The sequence below is a fragment of the Podarcis bocagei genome, assembly GCF_964188305.1.
Source record: "Podarcis bocagei genome assembly, chromosome: W".
In the NCBI taxonomy this organism is placed as follows: domain Eukaryota; kingdom Metazoa; phylum Chordata; class Lepidosauria; order Squamata; family Lacertidae; genus Podarcis; species Podarcis bocagei.
Window position 1 is genome coordinate 30,981,251 of NC_138131.1, and position 20,382 is coordinate 31,001,632.

Below are 20,382 nucleotides of genomic sequence, written 5' to 3' on the forward strand. Positions count from 1 at the left end.
TGGATCTGTCTTTCCTTACCAGTCTTCCCAATCTATATGCCGAGACAATCCTAAAATCCGTGTCTTCCTTTAAACCCCAGAACTTCGAGAATTCCTGTGTTAAGTATCCAATCAAGTCTCCTTGCTCGAGTTCTGGAATACCTCTCAATTTGATGTTGCTCTCACGATTTTTCAGTTCCACCATTGACAGATAGACTTGTTGTTCACCCACCTGTTTGTGCAGGGGCCTAACTTCTCCTTTTATTTCTTCAACCTCTTTTTGTAGGACTCCCACTTTCTGGATTGCTTCTCCAGCTAATTCTCGATTTTCCGCTGTTGCTCCTTGCAATTTCTCTATGGCTTGCGTGTGCTGGGAAACTTGGTCAGTCAGTTTTTGGATCGAGGAAGTTGCTTTATCTATCTTCACAGACTGATCGTCCACCTTCTGATTTAAACTTGATAGTTGCTCCAATATTTGTTTTAATAGTGTGTCTGACCCACCTGCTGCCATATCTTCCTCAGTGGACTTCTCAGTTATTTCCCTTTGTTCTCTATGAGACACCAGTACCGCTGGAACCGACGAACGGCGTCCTTGGGTCAATGTTGTTTGTACAAATTGTGCTGGTCTTCTTTCCTTTTCCTTTTCTTTTTCCTTAGCCTCTTTAGTTTCCTTTGCTTTAGACGCTCTTGTTCTCCCTGCACCACTCATTACACATCTGTCAATGTTCAAGGTCAAATTGTCTATTGTTCCATGGGAAAGACAAATTCAGGAGTAAACAGCCAGTGAGATGGAATTCAAAACAAAAGTCAGTTCCCAGGATTTTGTAATCCGAAAGCCCTGTAGGGGGAGTGCCACCCGATTTCAAAGACAAGGAAGGAAGTAATCCGCCATTAAAGTTCCAAATTGTTTCAAAACAGTAAATTCGTTAATCCAAAAGTCCCTTCATAAATTCAAGATCTCCCAAAGCACCTTTTATAAATCAACAAAGTTTCACGAAAGGTGCTTGTAACAGTATCCCAATCAGTCTTTTCTGCTCAAATGTAACAATTACTTTCTAGCACAGTTTGCAACTGTTTCCGCAGTTTGACACAGTCTCTCTCTCTGGCAGCCCGACAATCTGGCTCTTTAAAAATACAGCCCAAAGAAGAAAAAAGATAGGAGGAAAGTCACCATCTGCTGCTTCTTTTAGTCAATGTCCATTTCCACCTTCAGCTCAATAAAATAAGCAAATTTTATGGCACGAAAAAGTTTAAGCTTCCCAAAGTCCCGTTTCAAATGCTTCCGTTTCTAAAAGCTTTGCTTTGATCTTGTCAGCAATGTCGGAAGACGGACTTCCCTTTTCTCGTCTCCCGCTTTCAGCCAAATTAACCGAATTTCTTTGCCAAATTTTAAACCCCTTTACTCACGGGTATGTTGCTTGCAGTTTAGCGTTGATTTTAGGAAGAAGGATCAGCGCTCATCTGTAACAGCCGCGCGGCTTCGCTTCCGCGGAAAGAGCGATGAACTCACAGCACCGCTACCCCTCCTTCACTCCGGGTCTCCTTACGGGGTCCCTTCTGTGCTTTCGGGGCAGCTTCTGGTGCCCGCCGAGTCCCACGGCCACGGGCTCACTCTACCCGTGGTTTATCTTGATGGGTCGTCGCTATGCCGCAGCGAACGACCCTTTTCCGCGGAGCCCCTCTTCAGAGCCCGAAGAGGACCGCCATTACAGTTTCAATTCTCAACAGTAAAATAACTCAACAGGAAATTGAAGGTGCCATCCAAAATATGCAACTTGGCAAATCTCCAGGCCCAGATGGTCTCACCTCCAAATATTATAAGACTCTGAAGGATTGTTTGATACAACCGTTGTTGGAGGTTTGCAACCAGATTATGGAGGGGAGAAGGGCACCGGAAACGTGGAAAGAAGCATTCATCACATTGATTCCCAAGTCAGAGAAGGAAAAGACTCAGCTTAAGAACTACCGTCCCATCTCACTCCTGAATGTGGATTACAAAATATTTGCAGACATTTTAGCAAGTAGACTTAAAAACGTTTTAAACGAAGTAATTCACAAGGACCAAGCAGGCTTTCTCCCTGGTAGACACATGTCTGATAACACCAGGAATATTATTGATATATTGGAGTTGTTGCGAATCAGAAACACAAGGGCTGCTTTAATCTTTATTGATGCGGAGAAAGCATTTGACAACATCTCTTGGATGTTTATGAAGAAAAACCTGAAGGGGATGGGAGTGGGACGGGGGTTTGAAAATGGACTAGAAGCAATTTATTCAGAGCAAAAAGCCAAGTTGATAGTGAACAATGTGGTGTCGGATGAACTTCTAATTGAAAAAGGGACACGACAGGGGTGCCCTTTATCCCCTCTGCTATTTATTTCTGTTCTGGAGGTATTGCTGAATATGATTAGGGAGGACCAGTTGGTGCAAGGTATAGAGGTCGGAGCGAAACAATACAAACTGAAAGCCTTTGCAGATGACCTAGTCTTGACAGTACAGGAGCCAGTATCTAGCACAAAAAGAGTTTTGGAACTTATTTTGGAGTTTGGTCGGGTGGCGGGATTCAAGTTAAACAAACAAAAAACTAAGGTTTTGGTCAAAAATTTGACACCTACAGAGATAGAGGGGTATCAGAAAGAGACAGAGCTAAGTGTGGTTAAAAAAGTGAAATACCTGGGGGTATACTTGTCCACCAAAAATTTAAACCTTTTCAAAGATAACTATGAAAAATGTTGGTTGGAAATTAAAAAAGACTTGGATATCTGGTCAAGATTGAAACTTACCTTGTCAGGCCGAATCGCAGCTATAAAGATGTGTGTTTTGCCAAAAATGCTATTCTTATTTCAAACCCTTCAGGTCGTGGACAGAATGGAATGCTTTGGAAAATGGCAGAAGGATATTTCTAAGTTTGTCTGGCAGGGCAAAAAGCCCCGAATAAAATTTAAAATACTAACCGACTCAAAAGAAAGAGGGGGGTTTGCCCTGCCGGACTTAAGGTTGTACTATGAAGCTGCAGCCTTCTGCTGGTTGAAGGATTGGTTCCTGTTGGAAAACACCGATGTCCTAGATCTGGAGGGGTTTGATAATGTGTATGGTTGGCATGCATACTTGTGGTATGACAAGGCGAAGGTTCATAAATTGTTTAAAAACCATATTGTCAGAAAATCAATTTTTGCCGTTTGGATGAAGTATAAGGATTTATTAGAAAACAAGACCCCGAGGTGGTTATCACCTGTGGAAGCCAAGATTTCTAAAAAAAAGCCCAATATGGAGGCCCATTGGCCAAAATATTGGGAACTGATTGAAAGAGTTGGAGACAATTGGAAGCTCCAAAGCCAGGACAAATTAAAAGGTAAGGTGCGAGATTGGTTACATTATGCTCAAATCCAAGAGGTATTCAAAATGGACAAAAAAGTGGGTTTCCAGTTGGAGAAATCGAAACTGGAGACGGAGTTACTAGAACCAAAGACTAAGGTACTTTCGAGGATGTATGACTTGCTGCTTAAATGGAACACACAGGATGAGACAGTTAAATCTGCTATGATAAAATGGGCACAGGATGTAGGACACAACATTATGTCTGAGGACTGGGAAAGGTTATGGAACACCGGCATGAAATTCACGGCATGTAGTGCCTTGAAAGAGAACATTATGAAAATGGTATACCGGTGGTACATGACCCCAGTCAAGTTGGCTAAAATATACCATCTTTCTGATAATAAGTGTTGGAAATGTAAGGAGGCAGAAGGGACATTCTTTCACCTCTGGTGGACCTGCCCGAAAGTAAAGGCCTTCTGGGAAATGATACATAATGAGTTGAAAAAGGTATTCAGATATACCTTTCCTAAGAAACCAGAGGCCTTTCTTCTGGGCATGGTGGACCGGAAGGTGCTAAAGAAGGACAGAACCTTGTTTATGTATGCAACCACAGCAGCTAGGATTCTTATCGCAAAGTTCTGGAAGACACCAGATTTACCCACACTGGAGGACTGGCAGACGCAGTTGATGGACTACATGGAGTTGGCAGAAATGACCGGCAGAATTCGAGATCTGAGCGAAGAAACAATGGAGGAGGACTGGAAAAAATTTAAGGACTATTTGCAAAAACATTATAAGTTGTTTGAGTGTTAAGATTGTGCACGATTATGAAACGTTATGCTTCTGCAATTTATTTTAAGTAAATGATAAAGTAAGTACTGATGGGAAAAAAATGAGACAAATTAGAAACAAAATATTATGTTTATTAAGAGTGTTAAAATTAAATTACAAATTTTTGAAATTGGTAACATAATAAATACAAAGGTATAATAAGTTGGGAAATAAGATAATAAATTGCTGAATTGGTTAGAATGATGAACGCAATGCTGAGAGGATGCGAGGAGGTCCAAAAAGATGTCGAAAAAAAAATTTCATAATGATCTTTTCTTTTTTCTATGTTTTTCTTTATATATATGGAAAATGTTTCTTGTATATTGTTGTCCAAACAAATTTGTTCACCTATGGAAAGAAACGCAATAAAAAATTTTTATAAAAAAAAAAAAAAAAATAGAATGAGAAGAATCATAGATTTCTAAGTCTATGCAGAGTCCGTAAGGAGACCGAGAAGCGGGAAGCAGAGCCGGAAGTGGCTCCGGGCTTCTTCCTAATACTGGTCTAAAATTTACTCTTTCCGGTCAGAGGCGGGACAGAAGGAGAGCGGGGCCACCTCCTAGGATGAGTATTTTCTGTTGCAGAGTGGGCTGGGCCACTCCGACCGGAAATGCCTGGAGGGAGCGAGGCAAAGCCCCAGAACAGGAGAACGGGCTGGCGGTGTGAGGGTTGGGAAGGAGCGAGAGAGTGCAGCTGACTGCCTCGGAGACTCCTGCCCGGAGAAGCAGGTAAGGGGGAGTACAAAAAATCATCATCATAACAACAGTTAATTATCATGAATTATTCTTATGGGGTGCTGGTGCTTCTACAGTGGTGCCTCGCAAGACGAAATTAATTCGTTCCGCAAGTCTCTTCGTCTTGCGTTTTTTTCGTCTTGCGATGCACGGTTTCCCATAGGAATGCATTGAAAATCAATTAATGCGTTCCTAGGGAAACCGCCTTCAGACCAGGTCCGGGGACAGTCTGTCCCCCGACCTCTTCTGAAGGCTGGGGGGGGGGGACAAGGGCTTTTCTTCCCACCCCCAGCATTTTAAAAAAAACCCGGGACAGCGGAGGACTTCTCCGCTGTCCGGGGCGATGTAAAAGCCCCTGGGAAGGCAGGCAGGGGGGACAAAGACTTTCGCCCCCCGCCCGCCTTCAGAAGAGGTCCGCGATAGCGGGAAGCGCTTCCCTGCTATCCCGGACTGCTTTTAAAATGCTGGCAGTGGGGAGCAAAGCCTTTCGGCCCCCGTCGGCCTTCCTGGACCTCTTCTGAAGGCCGGAGGGGGGGAAAGGCTTTGCTCCCCACCACCAGCATTTAAAAGAGGTCCCCGGAGATTTCCCTATGGGCTTTCTTCTTGCGAAGCAAGCCCATATGGAAATTCGTCTTGCGAAGCCCCTCCAAAACAGAAAACCCTTTCGTCTTGCGGGTTTTCCGTCTTGCGAGGCATTCGTCTTGCGAGGTACCACTGTATTCTCCTTCTCTCTCAGCTACTCCTCACAACTTTTTTTAAAAATTCCTCTCCCGTCATTTCTATCACATCCTAGAAGGTGCCTTTGCTTCTCCTCCTCTCCCCCATGCCAGGAGAGGGGTGCTCTCGTTATATATGGCTGTTTCTCTCCTGACTAGAGATGGGAAGGCCTGGGGGGGAAATGGGGAAAAAACCCAGGTACTTTCTGTTTTTTTCCAAAGCCGCTTTTTTCCGGAAAAATGGGGGGGAAAGTTTGATATAGGTTGAATATTCCACACACTTTCCCCCCAATTTTTTTCCTGAAAAAAAATGGCTTGGGGGGGAAAAACTGAAAAAAACTGTTCCCTCCCCCCAATTTTTCCTCCCCCCCCCAGGCCTTCCAGCACCCACACTTTGGTGCCCCGTGCCAACTGACACCAGGCAGGTGCTCTCACTGTACTCTTTCTGGGTGCTGCTCAAAACATTTTCGTTAGGGCCAGCCCATCTGAACACGTAGAAGCTGCATGTGATTTACCACTGCTGACTTTAAAGATCTTTTGAATACTCTTAAATACCTGCTTTTAACTGTGTTTTATCAATCATTTTAATATTCCGTTGTATATTTTTGTAAACTGTTTAGAAAGCTCTCTTACCATCATGCAGTTTATAATAAAGGTAAAGGGACCCCTGACCATTAGGTCCAGTCGTAGACGACTCTGGGGTTGTGGCGCTCATCTCGCTTTACAGCTTCCGGGACATGTGGCCAGCATGAGTAAGCCGCTTCTGGCGAACCAGAGCAGCGCACGGAAATGCCGTTTATCTTCCCGCCGGAGCAGTACCTATTGATCTACAGTGGTACCTTGGGTTACATACGCTTCAGGTTACAGACTCCACTAACCCAGAAATACCGTATTTTTCGCACCATAGGACGCACTTTTTCCCTCCTAAAAAGCAAGGGAAAATGTGTGTGCGTCCTATGGAGCGAATGCAGGGGGGCAGGCAGCCGGGAAAAGCCCCCAAGAGCCGCACACAAGCTCCATGCGCTCTTGCGGGCTTTTCCACAGGAGGGAGAAGGGACTGACTGGCCACATCAGTCCCTTCTCCCACCTCCCAGGAAAGCCAGGAGAAGCCGTGCAGCCCTTTTAAAGTGCGCGCGGCTTCTGCCGGTTTTGCGGGAGGTGAGGGAATCCCCCCACCTCCCAGAAAAGCCAGGAAAGCCCTGCACAGCTTCTCCCGGCAAGGAGATGCTGCGCAGGGCTAAAGGGGAAGGCAAAACAGCGAGCGGGATGGATCCCGCTCGCTGCCTTGCCTTCTTCCATAGCTGCGCGCAAGGAGACGCTGCGCAGGGCTAAAGGGGAAGGCAAAACAGCGAGCGGGATCCATCCCGCTCGCTGCCTTGCCTTCTTCCATAGCTGCGCGCAAGCCCTCCGCAAGGAGACGCTGCGCGGGGCTAAAGGGGAAGGCAAAACAGCGAGCGGGATCCATCCCGCTCGCTGCCTTGCCTTCTTCCATAGCTGCGCGCAAGCCCTCCGCAAGGAGACGCTGCGCGGGGCTAAAGGGGAAGGCAAAACAGCGAGCGGGATCCATCCCGCTCGCTGCCTTGCCTTCTTCCATAGCCGCGCGCAAGCCCTCCGCAAGGAGACGCTGCGCGGGGCTAAAGGGGAAGGCAAAACAGCGAGCGGGATCCATCCCGCTCGCTGCCTTGCCTTCTTCCATAGCTGCGCACAAGCCCTCCGCAAGGAGACGCTGCGCGGGGCTAAAGGGGAAGGCAAAACAGCGAGCGGGATCCATCCCGCTCGCTGCCTTGCCTTCTTCCATAGCTGCGCGCAAGCCCTCCGCAAGGAGACGCTGCACGGGGCTATGGCTTCTTTAGCCCTGCGCAGCGTCTCCCGGCAAGGAGAGGCTGCATGGGGCTAAAGGGGAAGCCAAAACTTGGCTTCCTCCATAGCTGTGCGCAACCCCTCCGGCAGGGAGAGGTTGTGCGCACCCTGTACGCTGCTCTTTGGGGCTGTGGGGGGGGGGAAAGATTTTTTTCTTGATTTCCCCCCCTAAAAACTGGGTGCGCCCTATGGTCCGGTGCGCCCTATGGTGCGAAAAATACGGTAGTACCTCGGGTCAAGAACTTTGCTGAGTGGGATGAGAACGGCGGTGCGGCAGCAGCAGGAGGCCTCATTAGCTAAAGTGGTGCTTCAGGTTAAGAACAGTTTCAGGTTAAGAACAGACCTCTGGAACAAATTAAGTACTTAACTCGAGGTACCACTGTACTTGCACTTTGACGTTCTTTCAAATTGCTAGGTGGGCAGGAACCGGGACCGAGCAACGGGAGCTCACCCTGTCGCGGGGATTTGAACCGCCAACCTTCTGATCGGCAAGTCCTAGGCTCTCTGGTTTAACCCACAGCGCCACCCGCGTCCGGTTTATAATATATAATAACAAATTCAATAAAAAAAACACATACACGCCTTTTCCTTTCAGAGTTTAAGCCGTAGTGCAACATGCTATTCAGTAACTAGATGTTGGTTACTTCTTGGCCTGGCATGCAGAAATATTGCCTTATGCTTTGCGCTGCCTGTGGTCAAGTAGAGATTGAAAGACCTGGGGGAAAACGGGGGAAAACAGGTGCCCCCCCCCATTTTCCCCCAAAGCCTTTTTTTAGAAGTCTGGAGGAGGGCGGAGCTAGCAGGCAAGCATATGTCTTGTAAATCTTGATGTAATATCGCGGAAAAGATTGCGGGTGATTCCACGTAACCTTGGGGCAGCCTGGTCCAAGTTAGTTGACTGGGTCCCCAGGTGAACGCAAAAAGGAATTGGCTGGCGGGGTCCAAGGGTATACTAAAGAAGGCGGAGCATAGGTCCGCTGCAGAGTACCAGGTTGTTCCCGCCGGAATGGCGTTTAGGAGAGAATTTGGGTTACCCACCACTGGGTGGCGGGGTATTACGAATTGGTTCACCAGTCTCAGATCTTGGACAAAGCGATACCGGACTGGGGCTCCTTCGGCCGAAGGCTTCTTTACAGGGAGCACTGGGGTGTTACAAGGTGACGCACAGGGAACTAGGATTCCTTTGTCGAGGAAGTCCTCTATCATAGGCGTTAATCCTTCAATGGCTTCTTCGGGTAGAGGGTATTGCTTGGTGCAAGGGAAGGGAAGATCAGTTCTATAAGTGATCTTTACCGGAGTGGCTGATATTAAGAGTCCTACGGAGGTTGATTCTGTGCCCCATAATGAAGGAGGTAATTCATTCTCTAGTTCTGGAGGGAGCTCGGGGAATTGACGATCTGATTTTGCCTCCTGTATCATACCCTGAAATGCGGGGACAGAGTCTTCAGGCATATACAAGTAGATGCCATCCGCAGAACATTTTATGGTGGCGTTGAGTTTACAGAGCAGATCCCTGCCAAGGAGGTTTACAGGGCTGCTAGTTAAGAGGAAGGTATGCTCCGCCAATATGGGTCCGAGGGTGACTTTGGCTGGTTGCGAGAGTGGACAAGTGCGGGGTATCCCATCCAGTCCCATGACTTTCTTGGTCTCCGACCCTGGTTCTAGGTGGCTGCCGGTTAGGGTAGAGTATGTGGCTCCTGTGTCTAATAAACATTGATAGGGGTGCCCGTCGATCTCGATAGTACAAATGGGGTGTTCCGGTGATAGTGCTAGGATGGGGCAGACGGCTTGGGTTGGACTGGGATCCCCTTTTAGTTGTCAATATGTGTCCTGGTCATCAGGGGGTGGTTGATTTGGGGGGTGTAAGGGAGGAGCGGTAGCATTCGTCCAAGGGTGAGTAGGTGGATTCATGGCAGGCATTGGAGTCCGTGGACCCGGTTGGGGTCGTTGGCTTTGGGGTATTGAATGCGGAGGCACTTGTGGGGTATAGGCCGTAAGTTGTCGGTTTCCGTATCCCTGATACGGAAAAGGAGGATAATTGGTCCGAGCAGGGAAAGATTTAGAGTCCTGTCCCCCGTAGGTTGGTGTGCTCAGGTAGGGGCAAAACCTTTTATGTGTCCCTCTTCCTGACAGTAGTAGCATCCTCCGGTGGTGGGTCCCCATTGCCTATAGGGATTGGGAGGTCCTCCTCCCTGGACCCCCCTTCCTCGGTTGAAGCCTCTGCCTCGGCTGGGGCTAGGTTCCATACTTAATGCTAAGATCTGTTCGATCTCAGGTTTGGTCTCCTTTCGCTTCCTTTCATCTCGGGAATTGTAAACCGATTTAGCGATAGATAGGATTTCACTAACACTTTCCCCATCATATCCTATTTGGAGATTTAAGGCTTTTCTGATATCTGGGCTGGCTTGGTCTTTGAAGAAGCCTTTAACGATGACTTCATGTTGGGAGTTCTCCGGGTCTATCCCTCCCCATGTCTTGATAGCAGAGACCAGCCTAGTATAATAATCTGATGGGTGCTCGTTTGGTCCTTGCATTACTGTTTGGACCTTCGTCCAGTTGACGGTACGCTGTCCAGCAGCTTTTATGCCGTCTAAAATAGCTTTCTTAAAGAGATTTAAGCACCAGATCCCGTTGGTGGTATTGTAGTCCCCGGTAGGTTCTATACGCAGGCACTGAGCTGAGAGAGCCTCTAACCCTTCGGGGCGTCCCCTCTGGTAGTCAGGTAATTCTATAGCCTCTCCAGCTTTGGTCAGAATGTCCGCCTTTTCAGCTTCGTTGAAAAGGGCGTTCAAAAGGACGTGGACATCTGGCCAAGTGGGGTTGTGGGTGGAAAAGTTGGCGCTGATTTGGCGGTGGCATTTATCTGGATCGTCCCTCAGAGAAGGCATCTGATTTGACCAGGTTACTAGGTCAGCAGTATAGAAGGGCTGGTGCGTATAAACCATCCGGGGCGGCCCATTTGGTTGGAGAGGCGGAATCGGCAAGGCCCTTAAGGGCATCTGGACCACTGTAGAACTCGCTTGGCTAGAGGTCCCCGGGGTTTCCTCGGTTTGTTCTATGGGGTCCTCAGCAGGACTACGGAGTCCTGAGGTGGGTTTTTTCTTCGTTCTGGCTTGTAATCTTGTGATTCTCTTATTCTTGCCCCCTTGTGCCCCTTCATCCCCTGTTTCCTCGCCGCTATCTGAGCTGTCGCTAGGGGTGGGTGGTGTTGGCTCTCTGTAGTAAAAGGGAACCAGGGCTTGTTGCATAGCATCATCTGCGAAGTGTCCTTCGTAAGGGGGGGGGCATAGGCTGCCTTCCGGGGTTTAATATGGGCAGCTGGTAAGATGTTGTTCCCTTCGAGGCTTGGAGTAGTCATTTTACGGTCTCAAAGGCAGTCAGATACTCTAGCTGGCAGGGTTTTTCTTCTATCAAATATTTCTTTAGGTGTTTCAGGCGTTCATCGCTAAACAAACCTCCTGGTGGCCAACGTAATTCTGGCTTGGCGGAGGCGGTGCTGGCGGGCCAGATCTCTGAGCAGAGGTCCTCTAGTTTTTGTTTCGACAACAATTTATGGCCAGGAATCGACTTCCAATAGGTGATGGCAAATTGAAGAGGGGAGTCAGGGTCCCTCTGGGACTGGGATGGCTTTCTAGAAGCCTTCCTCCCAGAGTGAGCCCGCTCGTGCTTGGAAGCCTGGGTACCCATTTTATGATTCACGCGTGTCTGGATAGAAAGAAGGGAGAGAGAGGGGTCGGTAAGGGTTTATATATCTAGTACAGGGGTATATATGTCTCTTAAAGAGGGGGTCTTTGGTTGCTTGGCAACTTCCTAGCGGTTTTAGTGAGCTCTAGCTATCCGGTTCCTTTTCTATTCCCTTCCTTATTTCCTATTCAATAACCTCGGGTCCCTTTCCACTCTGCCGGTCTCGCCCAATTCCTCATGGGCTATCCCTCCTGGCAACCTCCTACCTATCGTCGCAATCTCAGGAAAAGGGGCCCTACTGGACGCCCGTGCCGTGCGGTGCCAGATCGGGTGATTCCTGGATAGAATTTCGAATCAAAAATCCCCCTTGCTTTCGGAAGCGGGCTTACGATACACGTGGTACGTAGCTCTGACCAGTGCGGCTGGGATTGGGATAGAAAGCAAGACCACTTCCTGCCCTCTAGCAAGGACGCTCGGGAAGTTCGGAAAGAGAACTCCAACCCCTTGCTTTCAACTGGGATGCCCGTTGCAGAGAGTCGGCTATCTTTCAAGTCGGGTCTCTCCGTCTTCCTTTCGGGCTCCCAATTGGTGCGGCTGGCTGGAGGGTTTTAGAGAAAGAGATAGAGCTCAGAACCCCCCTTTCGGGTCGTGCGGTCCATCTTCTGTTCTAAGGACCCTTTATTCTGGATGCTTTTGGGAGACTGGGGAGAGTCTTGTAAGTCTACTTACTGACTCCCTCAACTGAGTCATAGTCCCCCTTTTCTGTGAGGGATGTAAATCTGGTCTTGTTGCTATGGAGATGGGAGCTTCTGTTCCTCTGGCTTTGCTGTTCTTGGCTGAGCTCTTTATCTCACCAAGGTCATTGTTCCATTCCTATGGCAGTTGCTTGTTCCCTGGATCTGTTTAACCCTTAGTTTGCACAATGGAGGGCAGGTACTGTCTTTAAAAACTCTTGTCAAGTATATTTGGGACTTTGCCAAAAGATCTTGCATTTGCAAAAGCTTAGATGGAGTTCTATTCTGGTGAAACGTGATAACTAGTCTTTTATGGTAATTGTTCCTTGGCAGCCAATATAAGTTTTTAAAGTCTAAATTTGATTGTTCATAGTGGAGAATTTGGCTTGGAGAGTATAAAACTGTTCACGGAGTATAAAACTGCTTTTTTGCTTCCCCAGTGGTCAGATATATAATCAAAGAACGAATCTGGGACATAGAATTCTGAACTGATTTTATCCAATCTTCTAAAATCTATAAATCTCTACACGAACCCCAACGATCCCATCCAGCAAATTACATAAGTACACTGGATACCCTAAACCAGGCATAGGCAAACTTGGCCCTCCAGATGTTTTGGGACTACAACTCCCATGATCCCTAGCTAACAGGACCAGTGGTCAGGGATGATGGGAATTGTAGTCTCAAAACATCTGGAGGGCGGAGTTTGCCTATGCCTGCCCTAAACATCATTGGACATCTTCCAGAGCTTGTCTTAATGTTCTCGCTTCAGCACTACTAGAGTGCAGATACCATGACCCCTGTTGAACAAATGTTATGTCCATGCAACTCTAGTGAGGTTGAATCCATTGGACACATTCTTATATACTGCCTACTGTACTGTGGTGCTCGAAGAGAGCAAATTTTACCGTTATTAAGGAAATTACCTGGCTGCTCATAGGAAATCATAGAATCTTAGAGTTGGAAGGGGTCTCGAGGGTCATCTAGTCCAACCCCCTGCAGTGCAGGAATCTCAGCTAAAGCATCCATGACAGATGGCCATCCAACCTCTGCTTAAAAACCTCCAAGGAAGGCAAGGAATACCTGACAGAGATGTTGTAAAGATTAAAAGAATACATACCTGCAGCATCTGAACACTTGAGCACAATGCAAACACTTGTTACTGTTACTATATTTAATGTTTACTTGCTGTATTAACTCTTAACTGTTGCAGTGTTTGAATGTGCTTGCTCTTATTTTTTATATGTGGATGCTTATTTTAATGTTTCAATGAAATTATTTTATTGTGCATATTTATTACATATTTTGTAATTTGTTTTATACTTGTAAGACTACTGTGGATTATTATTACTATTATTATTGTTACTATTATTACTGAACTTGAAAGAAATTTGAGAAAGTGAAACAAATGTGCAACTACTAGATTATTTGGAGAGGGACTGTGAGAAGAGAAGAGGAGGGAGGGGAAGTAGAAATATAGTTTTATGAGCAGTTCCTCCTAAAAAATGGGGTTGGGGGAACAGATGATGTCTCAGACCTCTCCAAAGTTGCCTTCCAGCCTTACTTAAAACAAGAAAGGAACTCGCCAGCCTCTCCACCCCCCCTCCAACTCCTAAAACAAAGCTCATTTTGCTTAAAAACACACACTCATACACACCCCTTCTCTTCTTTTGCCTCTTCTCTTCTGACAAAAGGGGGTGGTAGCAGAAAGTGGGGTAGGGGAGTTGACCGCCCAGGGAAGAATGAAGAAGCAGAGAGAAACCAATCCACCCCCTCTCCAAAAACGTGCCCCATTAAAAGAGCGACAAAAAACTGCTGGCTTAAACACAAGCAGCTCTGGAGGGGAGGGGGGTGGGCTGAAAAACCAGCTGCTCTGCTGTTTTTTCTACAGCAGACAACTTGCTTTGCAGCTCTTGCAAACAGTAGCACAATGGAATCAGACTTCTTCTTCGTGCGTATCTAAAGGCTTCTTGCAGAGTGCCTTAAGCTCAACAACCTGGTAACAGGTTTTCAGCTTTTGTGCTTGCTCTTAGGGATGTTGCCCTTGCTGGAGTTTTTAGTCGCAACATTGCAACAGGAAATCTAAACTTGGTTGCAAGGTGGCGCTATTGAATTGCAAAAAGCACGTGTTCGTTTTGAACCCTGGGCCGAATGTACCTCGACCCCAAGGAGTTGGCTCCAATGAGTGATACCCAAGTGAATGTGATATGGACACCAGTGCTTCTGGAGATGTAAGCCTTTGTAGTTTTCAGTGGTGCCCTCAGGGAAGTGGTTCAGTGTAGCTAATACTCTGCCCTCCAACATTCCACATCCTCACCCGTTCTCCAGCAGCCGCTATGCGCTACCCAAGGGAGGGGGTTGGTGGCGGCGGCAATGGCCATGGAGAGTCCACAGGATGCTCCCTCACCGCCGCAGCTCAGGACAAGTGCCGGCTCCTCCCTGAGTTTGGTGGTGGCAGCACTGACATGGGGAAACAGGGACATTCCCAGATGAGCCAGTGTGGTGTAGTGGTTAAGAGCGGTAGTCTCGTAATCTGGGGAACCAGGTTCGCGTCTCCGCTCCTCCACATGCAGCTGCTGGGTGACCTTGGGCCAGTCACACTTCTCTGAAGTCTCTCAGCCCCACTCACCTCACAGAGTGTTTGTTGTGGGGGAGGAAGGGAAAGGAGAATGTTAGCCGCTTTGAGACTCCTTAAAGGGAGTGAAAGGCGGGATATGAAATCCAAACTCTTCTTCTTCAAATCAGAAGCCAGGATGGCTTTCGTAATTCTGGGACTCTCCCTGGAAAATAGGGATACTTGAAGGGTGTGCAAGGGTATGCAATACTGAGAAAGTTGGGCCAATGGTCCTCAGCAGCACAAAGCAACTTCCTATGTCCTCTCTGTCACTTATACTTCCAAAGAGAGAAGTATATGAAATTGAGCCCCAGTCCTGACTTGGTTTCTAGGTTGCTCCCCGCTGCCTCTGAGTATCTTCCTCTGCTACTGCATTCCCACCAGCCTCTGTCTGGGCTCTGACCCTCCTAACTACCCCCATAGCAGCAGAGCATGTCTCTCCCCCTCCCCTTCACCACCCTCTCAAGTCCCCTACGTGGGAAGCAGAATGCCTTCCAAATGTTGGTGTGGGACTCTGGGTCTTTAAGCAGAGGCTTGACAACCATATGTCAAGAGTGCTCTGATGGTGCTTCCTGCTTGGCAGGGGGTTGGACTCGATGGCCCTTGTGGTCTCTTCCAACTCTATGATTCTATGATTCTATGATTCTACTTCACACGGTCTATTCTTTCAAGTACTCTGTAAATAAAATTATAGGTTTTTGTTGAATCCCTCTTGCATTCCATATATAGTTGTAGTCCATTCGGTGCAGGCTTGCCGAATCATAGCACAGCAAATATAATGTAAATATAATGTAAAAAGAGAACAAAGGCTCCTCTTCACTTACATAGCATTACAGTTACGATAACGAGAGTCCTCTCCAGATCAAAACCTTGGCATTCAGTGGCTGATTCATTTAGCAGGTTATCTTTCTCCTTCATCCAGAACACATCTGTTTCTTAACTCCAAATTGAGATCCGTCTTAAAAGAAACAGAAGTACCATATTTTTCGCTCTATAGGATGCACCCGACCATAGGATGCACCTAGTTTTTAGAGGAGGAAAACAAGAAAAAAATATTCTGAATATTCTGAATCAAATGTTGTATAAACTACTGTATTTAATAAACAACCGGTATATCAGAATCATAATACAGCCATGTAAAGTGAACAGCAGTCAACAATGGCATTAAGAACCATCATCACTGTCATTAACAAATGAAGAGAGACTAAGGTTTGAGTACTCTTCTAGTCTTCTGTGAACCCCAAGAACTCATCACTGCTAAAGTCAGAATTTATGAAGCTCAGTTGCTCACAATCACTGACATCACTTTCTTCGCTATCTTCATGTAAAATACCATCTTCGTTTCCATCCAAAGCATTGCTAATGCCACATTTTTCCTCTCAGTCCTCTTCCTCCCCTCTCAGCGAACAGCCTGCCAGCTGCTCGCAAACATTCCCTTTACTTGAATTACATTCAAGAAACAGCTGAGCAGAGCTTCTCAGCGGCAGGCTTGGGAGGCTTTCCTTCTCCCCACTTTTTTCTCCCCCTCCCCAAGCAGCACAATCGCCTTTACCAGCCTTCTCCTTTCCATCCCTTTCACCCAAACTCCTCAGGTGACGTCTGCAATTTCTTCCCTTCGCTGCTCCTTCTCCTTTGCCCTCTACAATGACTCTCCACTCACGGCAACCTATGGTACCTCCTCTCCCTTCACCCAGCTTCTTGGTCCCCCTTCTCTCCGTCCTCTTCCTCCCCCCTCTCAGCGAACAGCCTGCCCGCTGCTCCAAACCTTGAGGGGAAAGGGCAGGCTGCTGGCAGAGCAGCACCCCCCACCCCCATTCAGCAGCCCAGGAGCTTGGGGCATGGGCGCACAGCCCTCCTGCTGCTCCAAAGCTTCCCGGGGCTGCAGGGGGAAGCCGAGACTGCTGGCAGAGGAGCGCGGCTCCCCACCACCACCACCAAAGAGCAGCCCAAGAGAGTGCCGCACTCTGGCAATTTGGCTCCAGGGACCACACATTCGCTCCATAGGACGCACAGACATTTCCCCTTACTTTTTAAGAGTAAAAAAGTGTGTCTTATGGAGCGAAAAATACAGTACCTCCGCTCATGGTGACTGCATTGGGAATTTCCCAATATGTGCAGTGCTATGCACTCTGCGTCCCTGCCCCCCCCCCATTCCATCGGAGCGAGAAGCAGTTATTGGACGATCCGTGAGTGAAAGCTCTCCCCTCTCCAACCCGGGGGGGGGGGGCTTGCAAGGATAATTACTCCCAGATTATCCTTAATTAACTGCGCTGCTGGCATCTGGTATCATGGGATCCACAGTTTGCCATGGCGGCAGCACCAGAAGTCCCACCAGTAAATGTGTAAATGGTGGGGGAACTGTAGCCAAGCTCCCTGGCTTCCTTCCTAGAGGAGGAAGAGGCGAGCAGCAATCCTCCAGCGCAATCAACCAAAATGCATCCCACGATCCATGAGTCGATCACGATTGATGTGTTGGGCATGCCTGATATATGGCATAGACGTTGTATAAGCCTCATTCTTCTGAGTCTTTGGTAAAGTAAATCCTGTTTTCCTAGACTAGGGGTCAGCAACCTTTTTTAGCTGTGGGCCGGTCTACCGTCCCTCAGACCATGTGGTGGGCCGGACTATATTTTTTTTTTGGGGGGGGGGAATGAACAAATTCCTATGCCCCACAAATAACCCAGAGATGCATTTTAAATAAAAGCACACATCCTACTCATGTAAAAACACGCTGATTCCCGGACTATCCGTGGGCCGGATTGAGAAGGCGATTGGGCCGCATCCGGCCCACGGGTCTTAGGTTGCCTACCCCTTTCCTATGCTGACCTTCTTGAACTTGGAAGTGTCTCAAAGACCTACATAATTCAGGTCACACAAATTCTCTCAATCACATGACTTTTCTCATACGAATTGCTGGGCCGTGTCAGTATGTGAGGAGGCTATGGTCTTTGCCAGTGATGGAAACCGGGATAGAAAAGCTATCCATCCCATGGCTCCTAGAACCTAGGTTGCAGGTGCAAAAACAGAATGACTAGTCACCATTTTTTACTCAATTTGATTTTTGTACTGCTTTCTGAACACACTCACATGCTGTTAGTCACATACATGCACATGCACACATGCACCATTGCTTGAACCAATTGAGTTATGCTACTGGCCTAAAGAAATAACTCCCACCACATCATCATCATCATCATCATAAATTTTATTTATATCCCGCCCTCCCCAGCCGAAGCCGGGCTCAGGGCGGCTAACAACACTAAAATAGTACAACATTATAAAAACATCATAAGAATTAATTAAAATCAAAATTGATGGCAACCATAAACTAAAGTATTGTAAAGATTGCCAAAGGAGGGAGTCAGGCTGCGCCCTGACCAAAGGCCTGGTGGAACAGCTCTGTCTTGCAGGCCCTGCGGAAAGATGTCAAGTCCTGCAGGGCCCTTGTCTCTTGTGACAGAGCGTTCCACCAGGTTGGAGCCGCAGCCGAAAAAGCCCTGGCTCTAGTTGAGGCCAGCCTAACCTCTCTGTGGCCTGGGATCTTCAAGATGTTTTTATTTGAGGACCGTAAGTTCCTCTGTGGGGCATACCAGGAGAGGCGGTCCCGTAGATACGAGGGTCCTAAGCCGTATAGGGCTTTGAAGGTTAAAACCAGCACCTTAAACCTGATCCTGTACTCCACCGGGAGCCAGTGCAGCTGGTATAGCACCGGATGAATGTGATCCCGCAGCGAAGACCCCGTAAGGAGTCTCGCTGCGGCATTCTGCACCCGCTGGAGTTTCTGGGTCAGTCTCAGGGGCAGCCCCACGTAGAGCGAGTTACAATAATCCAGTCTGGAGGTGACCGTCGCGTGGATCACAGTGGCTAGGTCAGGGCGAGAGAGGTAAGGAGCCAACTGCTTAGCTTGGCGGAGATGAAAAAATGCCACCTTTGTTATAGCTGCAATCTGCGCCTCCATGGAGAGGGAGGTATCGAAGATCTTGGCAACTATAGGCCAATTAGTTTGCTTTCCATAATGGGGAAATTATATGCCCATTTCCTTTGCTTTAAATTGGCAACATTTCTTGAGGATAATAACATAACCTCTGAAGCCAAGGCTGCTTTCCGTACGAAGTACTCAACATCTGACCACTGTCTTGTGCTGTCACACCTAGCAGAGAAATATACTAGGACCACTCCAAGGCCATTTATTTATGGCCTTTATGGACCTAAAATCTGCCTTTGACTCCATCCCTAGATCCAAATTATGGTCAAAGTTGTATTCAGTGATGGAGGACAAGAGACTCCTATACCTTATAAAAGCCTTATATTGTGATAGCAACATGTAGGTTGCTGGGGCAACTCTCTAACAAAATCACAATGTTAAGAGCGGTCAGATAGGGTTGTATTCTGCCCCCCCATTGTTTATTTTTTTTTAGAAATGACTTAGAGGAAGTCTTAATGGGTCCAGAAGGACACTGTCCAAAGATGGGGGCAAGAAGCATCCCACTTCTGTTTGATTTGTATCTGAATAGAATGTGAAGTCTTTTTCAGTTGGATTTCTCACTCTCCATATGTCTGACAGGTCAAATTTGTCCACCATTTTTTTAAAAAAACTTTGGTAATCTGCCAGCATTCATTACTTTCTGTGTCTGAGTTTTATCCATAAGCGTTGATGCGACTCCATTCAGGTCCCCCATCAAAATCAATTTATAATCCAAATAGTCCAGACGTCTTGTTTCCAAGTTCTTAAAAAATTCTGCTTTGCCATCATTTGGTGCATAAATTCCCAACAGCAAATATTTTTCGCCTTGTGCATTGATTTCTACTGCAATATATCTTCCCTCATCTTTGAACATCATTTTGGGATTCCGTTTTTCTTTCACGTAAACGACCACTCCTCTTTTCTTCACTTTGTCAGATGAAATGAATTCTTGACCAAGTCTCTTATTCTGAAGGACTTTTCTGTGTAATCTAGTAACATGAGTTTCTTGCAAACAAATTATGTCCAAATTCTGTTTTGCTAACACATGGTATACTTGGTTCCTTTTTGGTCGTGAGTTCAAACCATTAACATTCCATGAATATATTCTCAATACCATCTTAAACTATTCAGGAGCTCCTGCGCCTGCCCCTGGCGTCTGCTCACTTTCCAATCCCAGATCCTTGGCAGTTTTTTCCAGGAACCTTGTTTTTTTCTTTGACGGTCCTAATTCTTTGTTTCATTCCTTGAAATTTAAAGGAGAGGCCTTCTGGAAATTCCCACCTAAAAAAGATGTTCTTCCTTCTCAGAGTTCCAGCCAAGTCTGCGTAGTTATTCCTTAGGTTCAAAAAATGCTTTGGAATCTCCTTAAACAAAACAATTGGCTTATCTTTAATCTTCAAGCTTTTTTTGTAATGTAGACCCAATGTCAATCCTTAAGATTATCTTGTTCCAATTGGGGTGTGCCTCTTACTCTCAGTTGATTCTCCCGTTCCTTCATCTGTAAAAAAGTAATTGCATTGAGCGCATCCTGTTGAATCTTCTCCACGTCAGGCACTCTCACTGTTTCCAATTCCCTCAGTCTTGTTTCGTGGGCAGCAACTTCCTCCCTGACCTCTTGAATGCCTTTTTTCACATCTACAAATTCTTGTTTCAACTCCTGTACAGTCTGCTGAGTTCCTCTCACACCTGCTCTTATGTCTGTTAACATTTTCATCACCGACTCTTCAAAAGTTGGTGCTTTAGAAGGTCTTCTATCTTTACTTTTACTTTTCTCAGACTTATCTACCCCATTAGCCATAGCTATTCCAAAGTTTCAAGGTCAGCTCACCCGGTCAGAGTCCACCAGATTTTTAGTGCGCAGGCAGCAGCAGGCAGCCCAACAGCTTCCCTCTTTCAAAGTCTTATTCTCTTTCCTTATTTTATTTTATTTTTTTATTTTATTTTATT